This window comes from Cricetulus griseus, chromosome 2, assembly GCF_003668045.3.
Source record: "Cricetulus griseus strain 17A/GY chromosome 2, alternate assembly CriGri-PICRH-1.0, whole genome shotgun sequence".
NCBI classification, from domain to species: domain Eukaryota; kingdom Metazoa; phylum Chordata; class Mammalia; order Rodentia; family Cricetidae; genus Cricetulus; species Cricetulus griseus.
Window position 1 is genome coordinate 377,780,212 of NC_048595.1, and position 6,023 is coordinate 377,786,234.

Consider the following 6,023-nt stretch of genomic DNA (forward strand, 5'->3'; position numbering starts at 1 on the left):
ATCCACAGTGACAGGGACCTGCAGAACAGCAATTTGATTAAATAAGGATATCGGGGGTTTTAGGGACTCTCCCCGTGTGTAAGTTTGACTGTAAGTCGGGGGGGGGGGGAACCCTACTTATATGCTTCCTACAAACCTGAACACCAAATACCCTCGAACCAGAGAATCTTCCCATTTGGAAATTAGGAATTCACAAGAGAGAGCCAACAAAATTGGGTGGAGCCGGGGCGGGGGGGGGGCACTACTGGGCCCTGATAATAGGGAGCAGCAAAATGTAAGGTAAAGTCCGTGATGACCTGCTCCCCCCCCCCGCTTCCCCAAGTGCCATCCATGATGGTGATGGGCAGAGCCCCAGGCTCCTCCAGATGAGGGGGAGAAAGCAGCAACGTCCTTGCCTGCCCGCTCAGCACCTCGCTGCCGAACCAGCTGCCCCTTTATCGCCTGTCATTAGAGACAGCTCTGTTGGTGGCTTCCTGTAGAAGAGAAGCAACGAGAAGATGAACTGTTATTCGGGGAACACACCTGCGCACAGGACAGAAATGGATGGGAGAAGGGGGCGGGGCCGGAAGCTTCTATTTCATAAGCCACTTCCACTGGGTCTCCAAGACTGGCAGCAGCCGCACGGGGCTGATAAATTATTGTTCTCAGACAAGCTGCAGAGGGCCCCCTTGAGTTCCATGTGTTCACCCCTGCCAGTCATGATGGGGGATTTGTGCTTTCCTGGGGCATAGGAGGGAGGAAATAATGTGTCACCTGAGGGCAGGAGAAAAATAAGAATGCCCTGTGTGTACAGAGTCACTTTAGAAGGAGAGAGATCTCAGCCTCCTAGACAGAAGTGTTTTTGGTGGGATGTACTTTGCTAGTCTTTGCTTTCTTCGGCTGCAGTAAAATCAGAAATGTTTATCTATTCCCTGGAGAGAGATCACCTGTCTCCACTGAGAAGGCTGTTTAATTCTCCTAAAATCCTGAGCCAAAAAGAAACGATGGAATCTCTCACTTAAGAGGATCAATATCTAGAGGAACCATTGGCTGCAAATCTAATGAAGAGGACCCTGAGGGTCACCCGGAGATGCCGGGCCACTTACAGCCTTGATCTGATGGTGAAGGATGGGGCAGGGGAGAAGAAGCAGGGAGCCCTACATGAACTGGTTATAGCCGCTCCCCTTCTACTTCCCACTCCACTCTCTGGACCTGGCCCTAGATTTAAATCTTTGAAGAAATAGAAGTGAACTCTTAGTAGAAAGGGGTTCATGGGTCACTTGTTTTAAAGGCTGCAGAGGATGTGTTAGAGACAATTCGAGAACGGACAGAGTAAAGAAACGTGTATGTCTTGTTAGACATTTGGCAAGCAGGTTAACACTTCTGTTATTTGAGAGCCCAAAATGTAGAGAAGCCTTCCACATCCCACATGTTCTTCCAGAATAGACTGGTTTGTGCCTCTTGGAAGATTATCGAAACAGAAGCTGACAGGTGATCTGAAAGGTCATTGTCCATCCAGTGATTACAAATTTTCAGGAACCATTATCTATGCCTTTTTATTCTCCCCTGGTATGCCCAATACCCACTATGGCAGAATGGTCCCAGACAAAGCTGTAGCAGTCAGAGTAAAAAAATCCACACAAAAGGAACTGGGGAGATGGCTCAGCGGGGAAGGCTGCAGTGAGGAACAGTTTGAGTCCCTGAACCCACTGAAAAGCCAGGCAGTCATCGTTGCTGCCTCTAATTCTAGGAAGGAAGAGATATATGCTTCCTGGGGAAGGCTTGCTGGCCCACAAGACTAGCCAGAACTGGTGAGCTCTGGGTTCTGCAAGAGACTGCCTCAGTACATAGAGAGTGACATCCAGTGTCATTTTCAAACCTCCATGTGCACACAAATGTGCCTAACTATCTATGAACATAAGCATGCTCTCTCTCTCTCTCTCTCTCTCTCTCTCTCTCTCTCTCTCTCTCTCTCTCACACACACACACACACACACACACACACACACACACACACACCACTGACACATGGAAAAAAAGGGGGGAAATGACACAATGTAGATTTCAACACAAGGCCGTTACCTTATACTCAAGAGCAGAATGAGAGTCAGGTATGCACCTGGAATCCCAGACTTCTGGAGGCTGCAGCAGGACGGTTTTGCAAGTGTCAGGCCAGCTTGGGCTACAAAGTAAGATGCTGTCTCTGAAGGGAAGAAAAAAAAAAAAAAACACAGAGCAGGGGGATTCTGAGATGAAAGGAACCATCTTGCCATTGCCAGGGTGTTCAGAAGAAATTTAAACCCCAGAAAATGTGTGGGAGAAGATGGCATCTAATTCTCTCCTAAGCCTGTGTTTTATAGGTGCTAGACTCAGAAAGGTTAACGCTTATAAGGCTCAAACTCACAAGGGACAATGAGGACAGTCACCAAACCTGCCTGAATAACGATTATAAAGCCTTGGAGGCAAAAGGAAAAATTTAAAGTTACCAACTACAAGCCACAGTTTGGGGTGCACCATTGCCCTCTGTTGGATTAAATTAGGTAGACTTTTATATTTATTTATTTATTTATTCATTCATTTATTTGTTGTCTCTGGCTAAGTTTGCCGAAAAGTCATAGCACCTTGGAGTGGGAAATTAATCAGATCTTGTGAGCTTAGATACTTAGGTCCCTTCCCTGGATGGAATCAAATGTAGTTGTAATTCTGGTGGCAGGTTATTTGTTATGCTTTTGTGCATGCTACAAACACTTATGAAATATCTACTAAGCATTGCCTGGGGACTGAGGAGACTCTAAGAATAACATGGCTAGTACATACATGTTGGTTAGTGTCTACACACAAAGGACCTGTGGTTGCTGCAGTTTTGTGGCTGAGACAATAGGACACCCAGGAAGCAAATGGCATATTGCAGATTCCAGTTCATATCTATAAGTCCCGATCCTCATTCCATTAGTTCTAACTCCTTCCTTCAAGAAGTCTACACCCAAGCCCATTGTGGTAGCACATGCCTGTAATAGGCGCACTCAGGAGATAGAGGCAGAAGAATCAGGATTTCAAGGTCACCTTCATCTACCTAGGCAGTTTGAGACCAGCCTGGGATACTTGAGCCCCTGTCTCAAAAACACAACAATAAGAAATGAATGCCACTGTTCATGAATAAAGTATGATGGAATACAACTATACCCATGCGTTTGTCATCTGTGGCTGACCTAGAGGCTACAATGGTACAGTAGAGAGACCCTACTACCCACAAAGCCAAAGGTATTTACAACAGGCCCTTTCCAGAAAAGGCCTCCTGACTCCTGGTCTACACTCCAAAGTAGAATGTTCTGTATCTATTAGTCATTTTTAAAAGCACTTTCAGAGTTGAGCACAATGGAGACTAACATTTCCTTGGCCTCCAGTGTGGGGAGCTAGAGGTGATACAGGTGTGTTCTTTTTAAGACTTAATGCCTACAAACTCAGACTTGAAAATGGATCAATTAAAAGGTAGTTATTTGCATAACAAAGTTTTCTTTTCATTTCATAAGGGCTTCACCACAGGGCACCTTTGTAGAGTGAGTCTCTATAATACATGCTAATACAATTCCATTTACAAATACTCTATTCAGAATAACTTTCTAAGAACCTTCCTTCCTATTGTGTACAGTTGGAATGAGCTGTAATCACCCCCATGGCCCGCAGCAACATAAGGTTTCCTACTTCTGAAAAGTAATTGAGCTGACCTTTGAGTGTCTCCAAGAGGGACTTTACCTGCTTGCACTGAGACTTCTACATGTACAGGAGATTGCTTGAGCCCAAGTGTTCCGTGCCAGACTGATCAACATAGCAAGACTTCATTGACCCTATCTCAACATAATAACAACAGTGTAAAGGCTGGGACCTCTACAAGTATATTATATAGCACAAGGGGTATAATTTTATAGTCTTTCTAGCCTTTTTAAACCCTGAACTCAAAATTGTAAACTTTACTTTACACAGTTCTCTTTTCCTACATAAATAAATGAATAAAAATTACATTTGTGGCTAATGTTCTGATAAATATGTGGTCAGCAGTATTTATAAAAGCAACCTCTCTCTCTCTCTCTCTCTCTCTCTCTCTCTCTCTCTCTCTCTCTCTCTCTTTCTAATTGTGAGACATTATGCTGTGAATTACAACGCAAACTGGGACAGGCATTCAGATTAGAGCTGTCCCCAGCAAAATAGGAAGTGGTATGGCTGATTCAATTTAGGACCGGCTTCCTCTTCTGTTGGGTCCTGAGCCTGAGTCTCGCTTAGCTTTGTGCTGTTATGCAATTGCTCCTTTTAAGAGAGACATAAAATGGAAACCTTGGCTATTCATAGCCTACTTAGGAGGAGCTGAAATTGTTCAAGAAGTTTCTTGCCTGCTGCCATTTTGATGATAACTAGTTTTCTGAAACTGGCTTCTAAATGGCGTTGTGTTAAAGAACTGCCGCGTGCCTTTTGTTTTCATCTTGTGGTGATGATGTCTTAAAAGTAGACAAACGTTCTTTGTATATAACTTGGATGTTCTCCAGGGTGATTTCCCCCCTAGTAAAATAGCAGCTTACAAGGAAATTCAAGGGCAGAGAAGATCAGCCCAGGCAGGCATTCCTGTGTGGGTCACCCTGTGGTGAGGCTGATCTCTGTCTCAGGGCTGCTAATGGATTATGCGTGAGAGAGCTGCAAAGGGCCTGTGGGAAGCAGACCCAGCATTAGAGCCCCACAAATGGCATCATCTGTGGGGTTCGGCTTGAGGGGAGGCTGTTGGAGGTGGTTGGCTGCCCCTGGAGGCTGCAGCTTCTCATGCTGTGTGGCAGGTGGCATTTCAGCCATTTCTAAAGCCGGTCCCTGGCAGGGAACGTACATTGAGTCATCTGTGAGGACAGAGGAGTCTGGAAAGGGGTCTGTCTGTCTCTTTACCTCTCCCAGAGGTCAGGAGCACTGAAACTACAAATAACAGCATGAAGGCATGTTTTAATTCAGGTTGTGATCTCCCCAGCCCTACCCTTCCTTCTTCCCTCATTCCCTTCATTGTCACTACCTAAGTTTTAATCTCTATCATATATATATATATATATATATATATATATATATATATATATTTGTTTCCCAGATGTGAAATGCAGTGATGAGTGATGACAGGTGAGGATTGTTAAACAATAAATAAATAAATAAATAAATAAAAACAAATCATATTTACTGAGTAAGCTATATTGATAGTTCAATTTTCTTCTTCCCTAGTGGTCCCCTGTTAAACTTTTCCAAACTAACCAACATTAATGAATATAAAAGAACCAAGATCATGTCTGAAGATGGCATATTACTGTTCTCTCCTTCAAGAGGGATGGGAGGGTATGCAGAGCCTTTTGACCCCAGCCAAATCACCCCTCCCCACCTTAAGCATCACCCTCCTACCGAAGAGCAGCAACAGATTTTATTTCACAAATGGAAAGGGGAGTGGATCTCACGAGGAACAGGCTGGTTTAATTGGCTTTTCAGAGCCAGAATTAATATTACAAGCTGGAGAGCTGTGTGATATGCTTGTATCTCTGGCTCCACCACACTGCCAACCTTCCCTGGGGGAAGACAGAAAAGTGACACTATTCCATAGCAATTTTACTTCTGTCTGGGCCTTCTCACCCAAGTGATTTACAGCTGTCAGGAGCCCAGCACTCAGGCTTGATCTTCCCAAGCTCAAGGTCACACCTACAGCAAGCTTTTCTCACCTCTCATCTACAGTGACTTTCTAATGTATTTAGTATTTGCCTCCCCCTTGTTTTCATTCTGCTTATTAAGATACATTTTCAAGGAAATGGGATCATAGTTTTCAGAACCATTCACCTGACACCTGATCTCTTGAGGTGACCAGTGTCTACTGTGGATACCATGAGGATGACCCACAAGTCCCATCCCCCTGCAAACCAAAAGCAAGGCTTTAATTAGGAAAGGTTTGAGTAGTGAGGTAATGGAGTCAATCAACGTAGCAAAAGCATTTAGCCTTAAGGAAGAAGGACCGAATACTCCTCCCTGCTCGGTGGGTT